General features: G+C 36.3%; 1 protein-coding gene across 3 annotated transcripts in view; it reads left to right on the top strand.

The window, feature by feature from the left end:
• FAM149B1 (family with sequence similarity 149 member B1) overlaps positions 1 to 19,081 on the top strand; it is a 60,678-nt gene that overhangs the window by 7,686 nt on the left and 33,911 nt on the right. The window lies entirely within an intron of this gene.

The raw sequence follows: 19,081 nt of genomic DNA, 5'->3' as shown, positions 1-19,081 counted from the left end.
TTGTGTAACAGATTTTTTTTAAAAAATTCAAATATAACCATTTTACTTTTGACCTTAATTTCTTTGCTAGTCAGGATTTTATCTTTAGAAAGATGGAATATTATAATATTCTTCTTCATAGCTTTTTAATAGAATTTTGCGTGTTTAACTTTTTAACTCACCAGACTTTTAAAATAGTATATGGTGTGAGGATAATTCTTTTACTGTTGAACCTACTTTGTTTGAACAATTTTTCTACATTTGACTTAATATCTTAGGGTTTTCATGATATTTTAAAAATCTTGGAAAATCTATTAGTGTTCATTAAAAAACATGTATTATTTAGTATTTGTGTCCTCTTTGCTCTTTCAGATAAATTTTATTTTCCCTTGTATGAAATTTTATAAAATATTCATGAGGGATTTAATTGATATTGTATTACAACATTATATTAAATTAGGTGCAGGGAGAACTAAAATTTATTGAATATTTAATAGGTGCTAGGCTCTGTACTAATCGCTTTATAAACACATTTCAGTCATTTTGTACCTTGACTGAACTTAGTATTCTACCTAGAAATATAGTTTACTTAGATCTTCCTTTAATTTAATCCACTTTATCATTTCATTATTTATTTTGAGTAAATCTCTTGTTGTAAGATACAACTGATATTAAAATTGAACTTAGTATTTAATTATACATTTTCCTTGCTTTTGAACTTAGGTGTTTTTGAGTTATCACTGGTATATAGGAATACAGTTTTCCCCCCAATTTAACTAATGGCCTACTACTTTGCCAAATATATTTATAATCATGCTGGCGTTTATATTCTTAGGTTTATTTCTTTTAAAATATTGTTTTAAAATTAACAAAGTTGGGGACTTCCCTGGTGGTCCAGTGGTTGAGACTTCGCCTTCCAATGTAGGGGGTGTGGGTTCGATCCCTGGTCGGGGAACTAGGATCCCACATGCCTCGGGGCCAAAAAACCAAAACATAAAACAGAGGCAGTGTTGTAAGAAGTTCAATAAAGACTTTAAAAATGGTCCACATTAAAAAAAAAAAAAGTCTTAAAAAAATTAACAAAGTTATTATAATGATGTGAAGGAAGACTTTCCTTTTTTATTCTAATTATATCTATTATTCAAAGTTTTATAGTCAACAATCATAAAAATATCTAACCCAGTTCTATTCTATTTTAGTTTTATCTAGTTCGGATTGATTTTTTTTTAAATAATCAAATAAGGTTTATTCTAGGAATACAAAGATGGGTCAATATCTGTAAATGTATTAATATGTTTAACATCAGTGAATTAAAGGAAAAAAATATGATCAAGCCAATAGATGTTTAAAGATACTTGATAAAATTCAAAAACCATTCCTTATAAAAATTTTCAATTAGATAGGGAAGGAAACCCTTGAAACTTGATAATGACTATTTGTCAGTTAAATATCAGTTTAAATGGCAAAACACTAAAGCTGTTTCAGTTACAGCAAGGAACCAGACAAGGATTCTCTATTTACAAATTTAATTGATTCCTTTGCTAACTTTGTACATTTTAATTTTTACATAAAGCTTGTCATCATACACTCTATCCAGGGCTATTTGTTTTTCCACTTAACACTATCAATATATTTTGAAGAATATATTACATTATAGTATATTATGTATATTATAGTATATTCAAATATATATATTATTAAAAAACTAACTGCTTTGTTCTTTGATGGCTGCATAGCCATTGCTATTACAAAAAAGTGCTGCATTTATGACTCTGTACATATATTATTTTACATATATATGAACATATCTGAGGATAAGTTTCTAGAGGTTGAATGCTGCTCAAAAGATACATGCTTTTGTAATTTTGAAAGTTGTTACCAAATTGACCTCTGTAAAAGTTATGACAATCTGCAATCTCACCAGGAACATATGAAAGGGCCTATTTTCTTACACTCTTGACCAAAACAGTGAATTATCAAACTTTTTCATCTTTGCCAGAGTTTTAGTTTTTTTTATTTAAAGGTATCTGATGCAATGGGGTTGATTAGAAAAGAAAAGTTGCACACCTTACAGAAAACTGCATAACTTACATATTGGGTGTGCATGTGTGTGTGTGTGTGTGTGTGTGTATGTGTGTATGTGTGAAAACAGTACACAGATCAAGATATAGACAATCAGCATCCCACAAGGCTCCTAGATGCCCTCTCCCAACCCCAAAGATAACTACTGTTCTGACCTCTATCATCAGGTTTACTTGTTCTTGCCCTTCATATAAATGGAATCCTACAGTATGTATTTTTTATATCTGGCTTCTTTTGCCTAGAACTGTTTGAAAAGTTCATACATGATGTTGCACATATTTGTAGTCTGTGAATTGCCTATTAATATTTTCATACTCATTTATTATTTTATTTATCATTTTCATATTAATTAGTAGGAGTTCTTTGTCTTTATTTTTAAATTTATTTTAACTTATTTTTTATTTATTTATATTTTGGCTGTGTTGGGTCTTCGTTGCTGTGCGCGAGCTTTCTCTAGTTGCAGTGAGTGGGGGCTACTCGTTGTTGTGGTGCGCGGGCTTCTCATTGCAGTGGCTTCTGTTGTGGAGCATGGTCTCTAGGCGTGCAGCCTTCAGTAGTTGTGGCATGAGGGCTCAGTAGTTGTGGCACAAGGGCTCAGTAGCTGTGGCTTGTGGGCTCTAGAGCGCAGGCTCAGTAGTTGTGGCGCACAGGCTTAGTTGCTCCACTGCATGTGGGATCTTCCCGGATCAGGGCTCAAACCTGTGTCCCCTGTATTGGCAGGCGGATTCTTAACCCCTGGTACCTCTTTGTCTTTTAGATTAGGGGTGGTGGGTGTACTTTTTGTGTAAAGGGCTAGATAGTAAATATTTCAGGCTCTGCAGACTCTGTCAGGACCCTCAACTCTCACTGAGAAGACAGCCATAAGCAGTGTATAAATACATGGGCATGACAATGTTCCAATAAATTTTATTTACAAAATAGGCTGTGGGCTGGATTTGTCCCACTGGTCATAGTTTGCTGACCCCTGTTCTAAATAGTTATATAATGTCCACTCTCCCTGTACAACTATAGAACTTTTGGTATTGTACCCAGTTGAAAATTTATTTACCAACCTCTGTTACAGGTAGAGGTAGGTAATGAATTGTACAATAAGTCAGGAGATGGGGCTTTCTGGAATGCCGTTTTTTTGAGAAAAAATTCTGGAAAATTCCTAATTCCTAATTCGGAAAATTCCTAATTAGGAATTCTCCTAATTCCTGCCTGGAACATGGAACTATGGCTAAAGGTAAAGCAGCCATCTTGGACCATAAAGCATCACTGAGGATGGAAATGATTGATAGAAGAAACTGAGTCCTTGATAACCATGGAGGCACCATATCGCTTTTAATGCCTACCCCTAGATTTAATTTTTTTGAGAGAGAAATTAAACTTTTATCTTGTTTAAGTCACTGTTGTTTTTATTAGTAGTAACTAAATGCAATTAATCACTGATACACTCATTCTTTGTTAAATGTATTGCAAATATCTTTTCCTGGTCTGTGGCTTTTGTAACTTTCACAATTCCCACGCTTAGGTCTTTAATCCCCCGGAATAGTTTTTTGTATATGGTATATAGCAGGAACATAATTTTAATTTTTTCATATGGATAATGAATTGTTTCAGCACCATTTACTGACTAGTTCGGGATTTCTAAGCAAGGGCATTTTTGGCATTTTGGATATGGCTGTTGTACAGCAATGTCCCATGTATAGCAGGATGTTTAGTATTAATGATCCCTGCCTATTAAATACCTGTAGCAACCTCTAGTCATTGTGATCACTAAAAATGCACATATATATTTCCAGCTTCTTCCATAAAAGGTAGCATTATTTCCGGAGAGTACTGTTGCATCCTTTCTCCATTGATTTGCTATGTTACCTCTGTTATAGATTAAGTTTTAAAATATGAAATGGTCTGTTCCTGGGCTCTCTAAACTGTTCTATTCTAAACTCATGCGAATACAACTGGCTTTTTTTGTTTGTTTGTTTTTTTGCGGTACGCGGGCCTCTCACTGTTGTGGCCTCTCCAGTTGCGGAGCACAGGCTCCGGACGCGCAGGCTCAGCGGCCATGGCTCACGAGCCCAGCCGCTCCGCGGCATATGGGATCTTCCTGAACCGGGGCACAAACCCGTGTCCCCTGCATCGTCAGGCGGACTCTCAACCACTGCGCCACCAGGGAAGCCCAATACAACTGGTTTTCATTAAACTATAGCTTTATAATAATCTATAATATGTGATAGGGAAGCCTTACTACATTATTGATAATTGTCTTGGCCAACCTTTTTTATGTATGTTAGAATCTGATTATTAAATTGCATAGGTCAATTTGGGGAGGACTGCTATCTTTATGATAGTGAGTTTTCCTAATCATGAATTTGATATATAAATCTTTCCATTTATTATCCATTTCTTTAATGTCTTTCAATACATTTTTATAATTTTATCCATAAAAGTAATATATATTTGTTGAAGATTTATTCCTAGGTACCTTGCATGGTATATTAAAAATCATATTTTTAATCTATTTGTTGCTGGTATATAGGTGTAGAGTTCATGTTTTGTTTTGTTTTTTTAAATTAATTTATTTATTTTTGGCTGTGTTGGGTCTTCGTTGCTGTGCGTGGGCTTTCTCTAGTTGCGGTGAGGGGGGGCTACTCTTCATTGTGGTGTGTGGGCTCCTCATTGCAGTGGTTTCTCTTGTTGTGGAGCACGGGCTCTAGGTGTGCGGGCTTCAGTAGTTGTGGCACACGGGCTCAGTAGTTGTGGTGCATGGGCTTAGTTGCTTCGCAGCATGTAGGATCCTCCTGGACCAGGGCTCAAACCCGTGTCCCCTGGATTGGCAGGCGGATTCTTAACCACTGCACCACCAGGGAAGTCCCAGAGTTCATGTTTTCTAAGGGAACTGAGTTCTAGGCTAATGTTGGCTTCTGGCAGAAATTTATATTCTTTGTCATGTGTTTAACTTTTGATATTTCATTTAAATGTTTTAATAGATTTCTCATCTGTTTAATACTAGATTAGACTTTCATTGGATTTATTATTTTTACTTTTTTTTACTGTGATAGTCACATACATAAAATTCACTCTTTTAAAGTGAACAATTAAGTGATTTGCAGTATATTCACAGAGTCGTGCAACCATCCTATCATTTTCATCACCCCAAAAAGAAACCCTGTCTCCATTAGCAATTACTCTCCATTTCTCTCTCCACCCAGCCCCTGGCAACCACTAATCTGCTTTCTGTCTGTATGGATTTGCCTATTCTGATATTTCATATAAATGAATCATACAGTATATCACCTATTGTGTCTGGCTTATTTCACCTAGCATATGTTCACATTTTATCCATGTTACAGCGTGTGTCAGTACTTCTTTTTTATTAATGAATATAATTTAATTGCATGGATATACCAATTTTGTTTATTCATCAGATGATGGACATTTGGATTGTTTCACTTTTTTGCTATTATGAATAATGCTACTATGAACACTTGTGTACAAGTTTTTCTGTGGACATGTTTTGAATATTCTTAGGTATACACCTAGGAGTGGAATTTCTAGGTCATATAAAAACTCTATGTTTAATATTTTGAAGAATACATTTCTCTTTGAAACTTATAGCTATAATTGTGATTGTTTTCAAGGTTCCTGGTTAGTATATAAATAATGTTGATATTTTCCTTGTATTACACAAACATTTCATTGCAGATTTCACATGTATGTCAGAGTAGGTAATTCCTGTGAAATCCATTATTAGTAATGGATTGTGTCTTAATCAAATTCAAGTTTTGTGATCAAAGTTGCAATTACTGCACATTGTGTTTTCTTAATAACTTGGAAACAACCTCAAACTTACAGAAAAGTTGTAAGTATAGTAAAAAGAACAGTTTTCCCTTGGTATCCATGAGGGATTGGTTCCAGGACCCCCTGTGGATACCAAAATCCAGGGATGCTCAAGTCTCACATAAAATGGTGCAGTATTTGCATATTACCTACGCATATCCTACTGTACACTTTAAATCCTTTCTAGATTGCTTATAATACCTAATACAATATAAATGTGTTTTACATTTACAAACCCATGAATATGGAGGCCAACTGTTTTTTTCCTGAATGGTTTGAGAGTAAGTTACTGACATGATACTCCCTTGCACCAAATATTTTAGTGTATATTTCCTTCAAGCAAGGACACACTACATTACTAGAGGGCAAGAATCAAATTCAGGAAATTAACACTGATATATTGCTACCACCTAATCCATAGATCCCATTAAAGTTTCACTAGTTGTCCCAATGATATCCTTTATAGCAAAAGTTTATATCACATTGTCAAGTCTCTTTAGTCTCCCTCAATCTGGAACAGTTCTTGAGTCTATGATACGACAGAAATGAGCTTGTTTTTCTCATTGCATTCTATTAGGTGGCACATAATTCCATTTGTCCCATTATTAATGTTGTTCACTTTGATCACTTAATTAAGGTGATTTTCCTTTGCATTTGAAAGTATTTTATTGGGGATATATGTATACGTATAGCTGATTCACTTTGTTATAAAGCAGAAACTAAAACACCATTGTAAAGCAATTATACTCCAATAAAGATATTTAAAAAAAAGTATTTTACGGGGCGGTACATTGAAATTATGTACCTACTATCCTGTTCCTCCTCAGACTTTCAATTTATGATTTATATCAGTGTAGACTCAAGGATTCCTATTTTGTTCTGTTAGTTATAATATATAATACATCATTATTTATCTTGAAGTTCCAATTGTCCCAGATTTGGCCCACAGAATTCCCTGCAAGCTGCTTCTGTGCCATTTTGACATGTTCCCATCCTTCTTTAAATATTTCCTTACTTTCTGGCACAAGATATCCAGGCTTATTTTGTACTTTCTTTGCCCCAACCCTGGAATCAGCCAATTCTTTAAGAAGCTCTGGTTCCTTTTATGCCATGTTTAGAAACAAAGATTTGGGTGCTAAGCGTGCTCATTGCTTTTTAGGTGTCACTTATTCCCAAACCCTCCCAGTGGACAGAACTAGGGAATATAAGTACTCCTCCTATCCCACTGTGAAATGACAAGGTTCATTCTAGTTTTTTCCTTTTCTAATTTGTAACTTCTTTCTCTGACAGTGATAAACGTGGCTTCCGTTATTCTTAATATATTTACTTATTTGATTAGTCCCCCTGAACATAACCAGTTCCCCACTAATCCACTGCCTCTTAACCTCTGCAAATGCTCTTCTCACTCCACATACGTTTCAACACCCTGTGCTGAGTCACTGACCCTTGCATTCTCGCACCCAATGAATGATCTCCTCATCCCACTCAGAGTCAGACACCCAATGTTGTCCTTGCCTCCGAATAGGCACCTTCCTCAGGCTGCTTGGGCATTACCCTGTGTGGGGCTGCCGACTCCCCACATGGTAACTTTCTTCTCCATTGTTGTTCCAACATTATAAGCTGGCTGCTCTCCCGCAAGGACATCCTCCTCATCTCACTTGTGCTCCATCACCCTGCAACAACCTGCTCCCCATGCAAACACCCACTGTGGCAGATTATATTTTCAAAAGTCATGCCAATATACATCCATCTGACATGCCCTTATTACAAGATACTGATATTCCTCCACTGAAGAGATAGGCTCTATGTTCTTTCCCTTTGAACCTGAATGGACTATTTAACTGCCTTAATCAGTAGAATGCAGTGAAAGTGATGCTGCATGATTTTTTAGGTTAGAAAGCAACACAGCTTCTGCCTGCCTCTTTCTGTTTCTCTCTCTCTGGATGCTTGACCTTGGAATTCAGCCACTATGTTGTGAGGAAGTTCAAACCACATGGAAAAGCCCATATAGAGAGAAACTGAAGCCCCCAGCTGAAAGCCAGCATCAATTGCTAGATATTTGAGTGAATGAACACTCAGATGCTTTCAGCTCTAAGCCTTTGAGCTTTTCAACTGATATCCCAGATGCTGTGGAGAAGAGACAAACCATTCCTGCTGTGAGCTATGTAAATTCCAGACACATGTAAACCTGCAAAGATAATACATGATTATTGCTATTTTGAGCCATTCAGTTTTGGAGTAATCTGGTACACTGCCAAAGTAATTAGAACACCCCTCTCACACTGCTCAGGGTCAGAAAAACTGCTTAGATGTTCTCTTTACCTCTCTTAGGCTCCTATCATACAACAGGCTGTCTTCCTACACAGATGCCGTCATTACTGTGCTTAGGTTCCAATATCTTATAACAGGCTGCCTTCCCAGGTTGATGCCTTCCTTATTCTGTTTTGGCTCTGAAACTCCATGTTGACTGTCTCTTGAGGCATTGGTTAACAGGCAGCCCATATCGATAATCCCTAAGAGAAAAGAAACTCATAAGGTAGGCAGGCCCCTGTTTACCCTGGCTCCCTGCCTGGGAATAATTTTCTGACTATGGAATTGTAAGATAGAGTCCAAACAAAGCACAGTGGTCCCATTTTGCTGAGTAACAGAGATCAGAGTTCGGGGCAGATGAAGCAGTTGGAATCTTTAGGACACAGGGAGATAAAGAACACGAGAAACTAAATAGGTGGGTAAATACAAAGTCTATATTTTTTAGTGATTTCTCTAAAGGATAACTGACTGAATAAAGCAAAACATGTGCAAGATGGAGTTTATATTTGTAGAAGTAAAAGCTGAGACAAACATAGCTCAAAGGATGGGTGAATATAAATGGAATTATACTGTTATACGATTATTACATTTGTGAAGTGTCAGGTATCAAGACAAGTGGGAAGTATGAAGAGGGAGGTGTGAAGTGGTAAAATATTGACTAACTAGACTTTGATAGGTTAAGAATGCACATTATTAGCCCTAGAGCAAGCATTAAAAAATTATAAGAAGAATAAGCTAAGATGCCAATAGGGGAAATAAAATGGAATACTAACAAATATTTGATTAACCTAGAATAAGACAGGAAAGGAAAAGAACAAGAAAGGCTCCCCCCCCCCGCAAAAAAAGGGACAAATGGAAAAGAAACAGCAAGATGGTAGACTACAACCCAACCATGTCAATAATTAAAACAAAAAAAATGGAATGGATAAAAAATGGATAAAACACAGAATGGATTCAAAAAAAAAAAACAAGACTCAACTATATACTATATGGAAGAGACGAACTCTAAATATAAAGACACAGATTGAAATTAAAAGCACAGAGAAAGTTATACTGTGCACACAATAGGCTTATATTAATATGAGACAAAATAAACTTCAAGACACAGAGTTGATTACTAGGAAAGAGGAATATTTTTTACGGATAAAAAGGCAGTTTGGGGGCTTCCCTGGTGGCACAGTGGTTAAGAATCCTCCTGCCAATGCAGGGGACATAGGTTCGAGCCCTGGTCTGGGAAGATCCCACATGCTGTGGAGCAACTAAGCCCATGTGCCACAACTACTGAGCCTGCGCTCTAGAGCTGCTACCCACAACTACTGAGCCCGCGTGCTGAAACTACTGAAGCCTGTGCACCTAGAGCCCATGCTCTGCAACAAAAGAAGCCACCGCAACAAGAAGACCGCACACCACAAGGAAGAGTAGCCCCCGCTCGCCACAACTAGAGAAAAGCCTGCACGCAGCAATGAAGACCCAGCGCAGCCAAAAAAAAAAAAAGGCAGTTTGGGGACATCCCTGGCAGTCCAGTGGTTAACGCTCCACACTTCCACTGCAGGAGGCACGGGTTCGACCCCTGGTCAGGGAACTAAGATCCTATATGCCATGCAGCCAAAAAAAAAAACTTTAAGAAAAAATGCTTGCATTCCTATACACTAATGACGAAAAATCAGCAAGAGAAACTAAGGAAACAATCCCATTTACCACTGCAACAAAAAGAATAAGATACCTAGGAATAAACATACCTAAGGAGGCAAAAGACTTGTACTCAGAAAACTATAAAACACTGATGAAAGAAATCAAAGATGATGTAAACAGATGGAGAAATATACCATGTTCTTGGATTGGAAGAATCAACATTGTGAAAATGACTGTACTACCCAAAGCAATCTACAGATTCAATGTAATCCCTATCAAACTACCAATGGCATTTTTCACAGAACTAGAACAAAAACTTTCACAATTTGTATGGAAACACAAAAGACCCCGAATAGCCAGAGCAATCTTGAGAAAGAAAAACGGAGCTGGAGGAATCAGGCTTCCTGACTTCAGACTATACTACAAAGCTACAGTAATCAAGACAGTATGGTACTGGCACAAATACAGAAATATAGATCATGGAACTGGATAGAAAGCCCAGAGATAAACCCACGCACATATGGTCACCTTATTTTTCATAAAGGAGGCAAGAATATACAATGGAGAAAAGACAGCCTCTTCAATAAGTGGTGCTGGGAAAACTGGACAGCTACATGTAAAAGAATGAAATTAGAACACTCCCTAACACCATACACAAAAATAAACTCAAAATGGATTAAAGACCTAAATGTAAGGCCAGACACTATAAAACTCTTAGAGGAAAACTTGGGCAGAACACTCTATAACATACATCACAGCAAGATCCTTTTTGACCCAACTCCTAGAGAAATGGAAATAAAAACAAAAATAAACAAGTGGGACCTAATGAAACTTAAAAGCTTTTGCACAGCAAGGAAACCATAAACAAGACCAAAAGACAACTCTCAGAATGGGAGAAACTATTTGCAAATGAAGCAACTGACAAAGGATTAATCTCCAAAATTTACAAGCAGCTCATGCAGCTCAATATCAAAAAAACAAACAACCCAATTAAAAAATGGGCAGAAGACCTAAATAGACATTTCTCCAAAGAAGATATACAGATTGCCAACAAACACATGAAAGGATGCTGAACATCACTAATCATTAGAGAAATGCAAATCAAAACCACAACGAGGTATCACCTCACATCAGTCAGAATGGCCGTCATCAAAAAATCTATAAACAATAAATGCTGGAGAGGGTGTGGAGAAAAGGGAACCCTCTTGCAGTGTTGGTGAGAATGTAAACTGATACAGCCACTATGGAGAACAGTATGGAGGTTCCTTAAAAAAACTAAAAATAGAATTACCATATGACCCAGCAATCCCACTACCAGGCATATACCCTGAGCAAACCATAATTCAAATAGAGACATGTACTACAATGTTCATTGCAGCACTATTTACAATAGCCAGGACATGGAAGCAACCTAAGTGTCCATCGACGGATTGAGGCCACTCTTCCTGGCTTACTGTCTCCTCACATGACCTTTCTCCTGGGCACAGGCACAGGTAGAGAGATCTCTGGTGTCTCTTCCTCTTCTTATAAGAACACTAATCCTATCAGATTAGTGCTCCACCCTTATGACCTCATTTTACCTTAATTTCCGACTTAAAGGCTTTATCTCCAAATAGAATCATGTTGCAGATTAGGGCTTCAGCATATGAATTTGAGGAGGACACAATTCAGTCCATAACAACGTATACCAGGAAGATGTAACAATTCTAAATAAGTAAGCATCTAATTGAGTTCAAAATGTATGAAGAAACACTGATGAAACTAAAGAGAGGACTAGGTGAATCCACAATTATTGTTAGAGATTTTAGTTATTAATAAAACAATTAGAAAATCAGTAAAAACGTAAAAGATCTTATGCTATACTGAACAAATGCAGAGTACATATCCTTCTCAAGAACATATGGAACGTTGACAAGGACAGACTGTATGGTGGGCCATAAAATATATCAGTATTGTTCAAAAGATTAAATCTGGGCTTCCCTGGTGGCGCAGTGGTTGAGAGTCCGCCTGCTGATGCAGGGGACACGGGTTTGTGCCCCAGTCCGGGAAGATCCCACATGCCGCGGAGCGGCTGGGTCCGTGAGCCATGGCCGCTGAGCCTGCGTGTCCAGAGCCTGTGCTCTGCAATGGGAGAGGCCACAACAGTGAGAGGCCCGTGTACTGCAAAAAAAAAAAAAAAAATTCAAATTTACGGATGCAGCTAAAGTAGTTCTTATAAAGACATTTATACCTTTAAATACCTATTTAGAAAAAGAAGAAAGCTTTAAAATGAGTAACCTAAGTTTCTACCTTAAGATGCTAGGAAAGAACAGTAAATTAAATCCAAAGTAGAATGAAAGAATTAAAAGCATAATTAATCAAATAGAAAATAGGTAAATAAAAGAGAAAATGAACAAGTCCAAGAGTTGATTCTTTGGAAAGATTAATAATTAATAAGCTCTCTAGTGATACTAGTCAAGGAAAAGCAATAAAATGCAAATTACAAATATCAGGAATGAAAGAGATGTCACTACAAATTCTACAGACATTAAAAGAATATTAACAGAATAATATATACAATTTTATGCCAATAAATTCCATAACTTAGATGAAATGGACAAATTCCTCAAAAATCTGAATAGTTGTAAAACTCTTAAACTAAATCAAGCAACTCTCACAGAGAAAGCTCTAGGCTTAGGTGGAAGAACATACATTTGTGGAAGAAATAACAGTCACACAAACTTTTCCCCAAAACAGGAGCATTTTCAATTCACTTTATGGGTCAGCATAATATTGATGCCAAAACCTGACAAAGAATATAATAAAAGAAAATTATGAGATGGGACTTCTAAATAGTGTGGCAGAGTGAGTAGCTTGACAAATCTTCCCCCAAAGCAACAATAAACTGGATATAATTGTCTAAAGCAATCATTTCAGGATTCTGAAAATTGACTAAAGGTACACAGCAAATGGAGTAGCAGTTATTCATGAAAATCAATAGAACTTTGAGTTAGGAACAATAAGAGTCTGTTCAACTTTAAAGGGACAAACTATGAAAACTAGCAGCTTCACCACCAGAGAGGGCTCAATAGATTTGGAATGGAACTTGGATGAACTCTAAGTTCAATAGCATTGTCAACAACAGTAGCACATTCGGTAGCATATGAACAAGGAAAAACAGTGGCTCAGATAGTCTGAGGTTTCAATACTAGCTAGGGCAAAAAATGGATTGGCAGACTATCCAGAAATTTATTAAGGAGGTCTGGGAAATAAGTCGTAGGAGGCCCTAATAAACTCTCCACATATCCATGCAGGAGAGACCAGAGAGGGCCCAAACTATACACACACAAATGGCTGACTATGAGTCAGCACACAAATGCAAAGGAGATGCGACGGCACAGAAATTAAGAGCCAAGGCAGCCATAAAAACTGCTTGAATTTGAACACAAAGTAAACTTTAAGACATAAAATACTACTAGAAACAAAAGGACATCTCCATAATGATAAAAAGGCCAATTCTTTAGGAAAATAAAGTAGTTATAAATGTATACACATCTAACAACGAAGCCTTAAAGCATATGAAGCAAACTATAGAATTTAAAAGAGAAATGGGAAACATAACAGTTGTAGCTGGAGACTTCAATACCCCACTCTCAATACTTGATAGAACAACTAAACAGAAGATCAGCAAGGATATTGAAGACTTGAACGGTGCTATCAACCAACTTGACCTAATTGATTCTATCCAATGACAGCAGAATATATAATCTTCAAGCATACAAAAAACAAGTTTCATAAATCTAAAAGGATTGAAATTGTACTAGGTATGTTCTCCAACCATGTTGGAATTAAGTTAGAAATCAACAATGGATATAAATTTGGGATATCCCCAAGTATTTGAAAATTAAACACTGTTCTTTTAAATAACTGATGGGTTAAAGAACAATCTACAAGGGAAGTTAGAAAATATTTTCAATTGAATGAAAATGGAAAAGCAGAATATCAAAATTTATAAGACATAACTAAAGTGGTGCTTAGAGGGAAACTTACAGCTTTAAATACCTATAGAAAAAGAAATCAAGCTTATAGACACGGAACAGATTGGTGATGATGGAGGTCGGGTTGCGGGGTTGGGTGAAACGGGTGAAGCATGTCAAAAGGTACAAACTTCCAGTTATAAAATAAATAAATCATGGGGATGTAATGTACAGCATGGTGACTATAGTTAATAATACTGTATTACATATTTGAGAGTTGCTGAGAGAAAAGATCTTAAAAATTCTCATCATAAGGAAAAAACTTCTGTAACTATGTATGGTGATGTGCTATGGAGATCAATTCACCAAATATACAAATATTGAATCATTATGTTATGAAACTAACATAATGTTGTATGTCAATTATACCTCAACAGAACAAAAGTGCCTACAGAAAAATGGAGCATACTGAATCAATAACATAAGCTTCCACCTTAAGAAACTAAAATAGACCAAATTAAATCCAAAGCAAGCAGAAGGAAGGAAATAAAATAATACAGATGAGAGTAGAAATTAATGAAACAGGAAACAGAAAAACAATAGAGAAACTCAATAAAGTTCTTTGAAGAGTCAACAAAATTGATAAGTCTTTAGCTACTTTGACCAAGAAAAAAGATGACATAAATGAACAAGATTAGAAATAAAAGTGAGGACATAACTGTTGACCTTACAGAAAGTAAAAGGACTAGGGAAATATAATAAGCAGCTTCATGTCAAGAAATTAGATAACTTAGATATAACAGGTAAATTTCTAGGAAGACACAATTACCAAACTGACTCAAAAAGACATTAATAATCCATACAGATATATATTAATTAAAGAAATTAAATAAGTAATTTAAAATCTTCCTACAAAGAAAAGCCCAGGCACAGATGGCTTTACTGGTAAATTCTACCAAATATTCAAAGAATAAATAATAACCATCTTTCATAAACCCTTTCAGAAAATAGAGGAAGAGACACTTCCCAACTCATTCAGTGAAGCTAATATTACCCTGATACCAAAGCCAGACAAAGACACCAGAAGAAAAGAATTCTGTATGTAAAAAATTCTCAGGAATTCACAAAATGAACAAACAGAACTGCTTAGCACCAATACATGAGTTTAACAAGGCCACAAGATACAAGGTCAGTATAAAAACGTCAACTGTATTTCTATATATGCTTAAATATTTAAAGAAGAAATAATACCAATCTTTCAGAAAAGAGGGAATGGTTCCTAAATCATCCTATGAGGCCATCCTATAACACCATAGTCAGACAAAGGCATCACATGAAGAGAAAACTACACATTAATATTCCTCTTGAAATTATACAAAAAACTTTAAATTATTAGCAAACCTAATTTAGCAACATAAAGGGATTATTTACCCTGAGTGGGATTTATCCATGAATGCACAGCTGGTTCAACATCAGAAAATTAAATTAATACATTATAGTAATGTGAAAAACTGACATGATTATCTCAATAGACACTTCGAAAAAGCATATGATAAAATCCAACACCCACTCATGATAAAAACTCTCACAAAACTAGAAAATAAAAGGGAACTTCATCAACCTGACAAAAGGCACCTAAAGCTAATAGTGTATGTAATGGGAAAAGACTGAATATTTTCCTCTTCAGATCAGAACAAGATAAAGATGTCCATTCTTGCCACCTTTATTCAGCATTGTATTGGAGGTTCTAGTCAGTGCAATAGACTAAAATAAGGAAGTAAAAGCCATCCACAGTGGAAAGGAATAAGTTAAACTATCTTCATTCACAGATGACATGATGTAGAAAATCCTAAAACTTTCCCTCCGCCCCCACCCCAACTCCATCTACTAGAACTAAGAAATGAGTTCAGGACGGTCACAGTATATCAGATCAATTTACAAAAATCAATTGTAAATGTGGTATATTTATGTAATGTAATATTATTCAGCTATAAAAAGGAAAGAAATACTAATACATGCTACACTATGGATGAACCTTGAAAACATGCTAAGTAAAAGAAGCCAGATACAAAAGGCCACATGTTACATGGTTTCATACATATGAAATATCCAGAGGAGCAAATCTATAGAGACAGAAAGTAGATCAGTAGTGGGCAGGGGCTGGGCAGAGAGAGGAATGGAGAGTGATGGCTAATGGAGCCAGGGTTTCTTTTGGGGTGAAAATGTTCTAGAATTAGATAGTTGTGATGGTTGCACAACTGTGCATATGCTACAAACCACCGGGAATACACTAAAACCACTAAATTTTACACTTTCAAAGGATGAATTTCATCGTATGGGAATTGTATCTAAATTTTTAAAACCTATTGTATTTCTACACATTAGTAATGTATAATCTGAAAGTGAAAATTAAAAATAAATTCAATTCACAAAGAACAAAAAATTGTTAGGGATAAACTTAATGAAAGGAGAACAAGACTTATACACTGAAAAATTTAAAACATTGCTGAGAAAAATGAAATATAAACAAATAAGAGACATTCCATGTTCATGGATTGGACGACTAAATACTGAGATGGCATTTCTCCCCAAATTGATCTATATATCCAATGCATTCCCTATTCAAATCCCATCAGGCTTTTTGTAGAAACTGATAAGCTGATCCATATTGACATGGAATTGCAAAAGACCCAGATTAGTCAAAACAATTTTGAAAAAGAAGACATGGACTTCCCTGGTGGTGCAGTGGTTAAGAATCCACCTGCCAATGCAGGGGACACGGGTTCGAGCCCTGGTCTGGGAAGATCCCACATGCCACAGAGCAACTAAGCCCGTGCGCCACAACTACTGAGCCCGCGAGCCACAACTACTGGAGCCCGCGTGCCTAGAGCCCATGCTCTGAAACGAGAAGCCACCACAATGAGAAGCCCGCGCACCACAATGAAGAGTAGCCCCCGCTCGCCACAACTAGAGAAAGCCTGCACACAGCAACAAAGACCCAACTCAGCCAAAAATAAATAATAAAGTAAATTAATTAATTTATAAAAGAAGACAGAGAACTTACTCTATCACATTTCAAACTTAATGGTACAGTAATCAAAACAGTATGGTAATGGCATAAGGATAGGCCTATAATTCAATGGCACAGAATAGAGAATCTAGAAATAAACTCATATTTATGGTCAATTGACTTTTAGTGATGACAATTCAACAGGGAAAGGATATTTTTTCCAATAAATGTTGCTGGGACAATTGGATATCCATATGCAAATTGGATGAATTCAGACCCTTACCTTACATCATACAGAAAACTTACTCAAATTAATTATAAATTTAAATGTAAGTGCAAAAACTGTCATTCTATTTTTTTTTAATTAATTTATTTATTTTTGGCTGCGTTGGGTCTTTGTTGCTGCGCGTGGGCTTTCTTTTTTAGTTGCGGTGAGCAGGGGCTACTCTTCATTGCCGTGTGCGGGCCTCTCATTGCGGTGGCCTCTCATTGCGGTGGCCTCTCTCGTCACGGAGCACCGGCCCTAGGCGCGCGGGCTCTAGAGCGCAGGCTCAGTAGTTGTGGTGCAGGGGCCTAGCTGCTCTGCAGCATGTGGGATCTTCCCAAACCAGGGCTCGAACCCGTGTCCCCTGCATTGGCAGGCGGATTCCTAACCATTGCGCCACCAGGGAAGCCCCTGTCATTCTTTTAGAAGAAAACGTATGAGAAAACCTGCAAGACTCTGGATTAGGCAACGAATTCATAGATATGACACGACAAAAGCACAAGCCTAAAAAAATGGATAAATTTGACTCCATCAAAATTAAAATCTTTTGTGCTCCCAAATACACTATCAAGAAAATGAAAGAACAAGCCACAGACTGGGAGAGAATATTTGCAATACATATATCTGACAAAGGTCTTGCATCCAAAACTTAAAACTCCATATGAAGGAGATAAATAGACCAGTTGAAAACAAATGAGCAAAAAGCTTGGACACTCTGTAAAAGAAAACATATGAATGGCCAAGTAGCATATAGAAAGATGCTCAATATGATTATCATCAAGGAAATGCAAATTTAAAACGGTCATGATACACACTCACTAAAATAGCTAAAACTAAAAAGACTGACCATACCTAGTATTAGCCAGGATGTGGAGCATATTTAATGCTCACACATTTCTTGTGGGAGTGCTAACCTGTACATTTATTCTGTGATATAGTTTTAGTAGTTTATTTTAACATTAAACATCCACTCATTATAAGACCAGTAATTCTACTGCTAGGTATTTATCTGAGAGAAATAAAAATATATGTCCAGAAAAAGATTTGTGCATGAATGTTCATATATTTACTCATAATAAAAAATATTGTAAATAATGCAAATGTCCCTCAACAGGAGAATGGATAAACAAATCGTGGCATATTCTTACAACGCAATACTATGTAGTGAATGTAATGTAATGAATACTAACACATGCAACAACATCGGTGAACCTCGAAAACATTCTGCTGAAAAACATTCCACCTCTCTCACTGAATCCGTCATCAAGTTTTGTGTATTTTATCCTCACAATGTATCTCATGTCTTTTCTTCTCCTTTTCTTTTTTCTTTTTAAAAATTGAGATATAGTTGACATATAACATTGCATTACTTTTAGGTATACAGAGTAATAATTTGATATATGTATATAATGCAAAACACAAAAAAGTACATCCTGCATGATCCTGGTTATATGAAGTTCTGTAACAGACAAAACTAATTTATAGTGCTATAAATCAGATCAATGGTTTCATGACATGGGGAACAGGAAACTTCAGTTGCACAGGGGTATGAGGGAACATTCTGGGGTATCAGAAATGTTCTTCTACATCTGGAAAACAATGGTGGTTACTTGGGTGAATACCTTTGTCAAATGTCATTGTGCTGTAGATACTTGAAATGTTATTGTATGTAAACTATTCCTCAATAAGGTTTATTAAACTTTCTAAATACTCAAAGAGTTAGGGATAAGATAGCATCCATTAAAATTATTGGAGGTTTTAAAACAAAGCAGGTAGAGATTTTAATTTAAGAAAAGACAGATATGAAAATTCAGTTTAAAATCTTAGGCATGAATAGCATTTGAAATATCTGAGTAGATAACTGGACATAACTACTATATGTAAACTGGACCCAGTGAAACAGAATAGTAGTGAATTGAATGAGAGAACTAAGAAAATCACCTAGGGGCTTCCCTGGTGGCGCAGTGGTTGAGAGTCCGCCTGCCGATGCAGGGGACATGGGTTTGTGCCTCGGTCTGGGAAGAC

This window comes from Delphinus delphis, chromosome 16 (genome assembly GCF_949987515.2).
Source record: "Delphinus delphis chromosome 16, mDelDel1.2, whole genome shotgun sequence".
NCBI lineage: Eukaryota > Metazoa > Chordata > Mammalia > Artiodactyla > Delphinidae > Delphinus > Delphinus delphis.
This window is presented reverse-complemented; position numbering and strand designations above follow the sequence as displayed.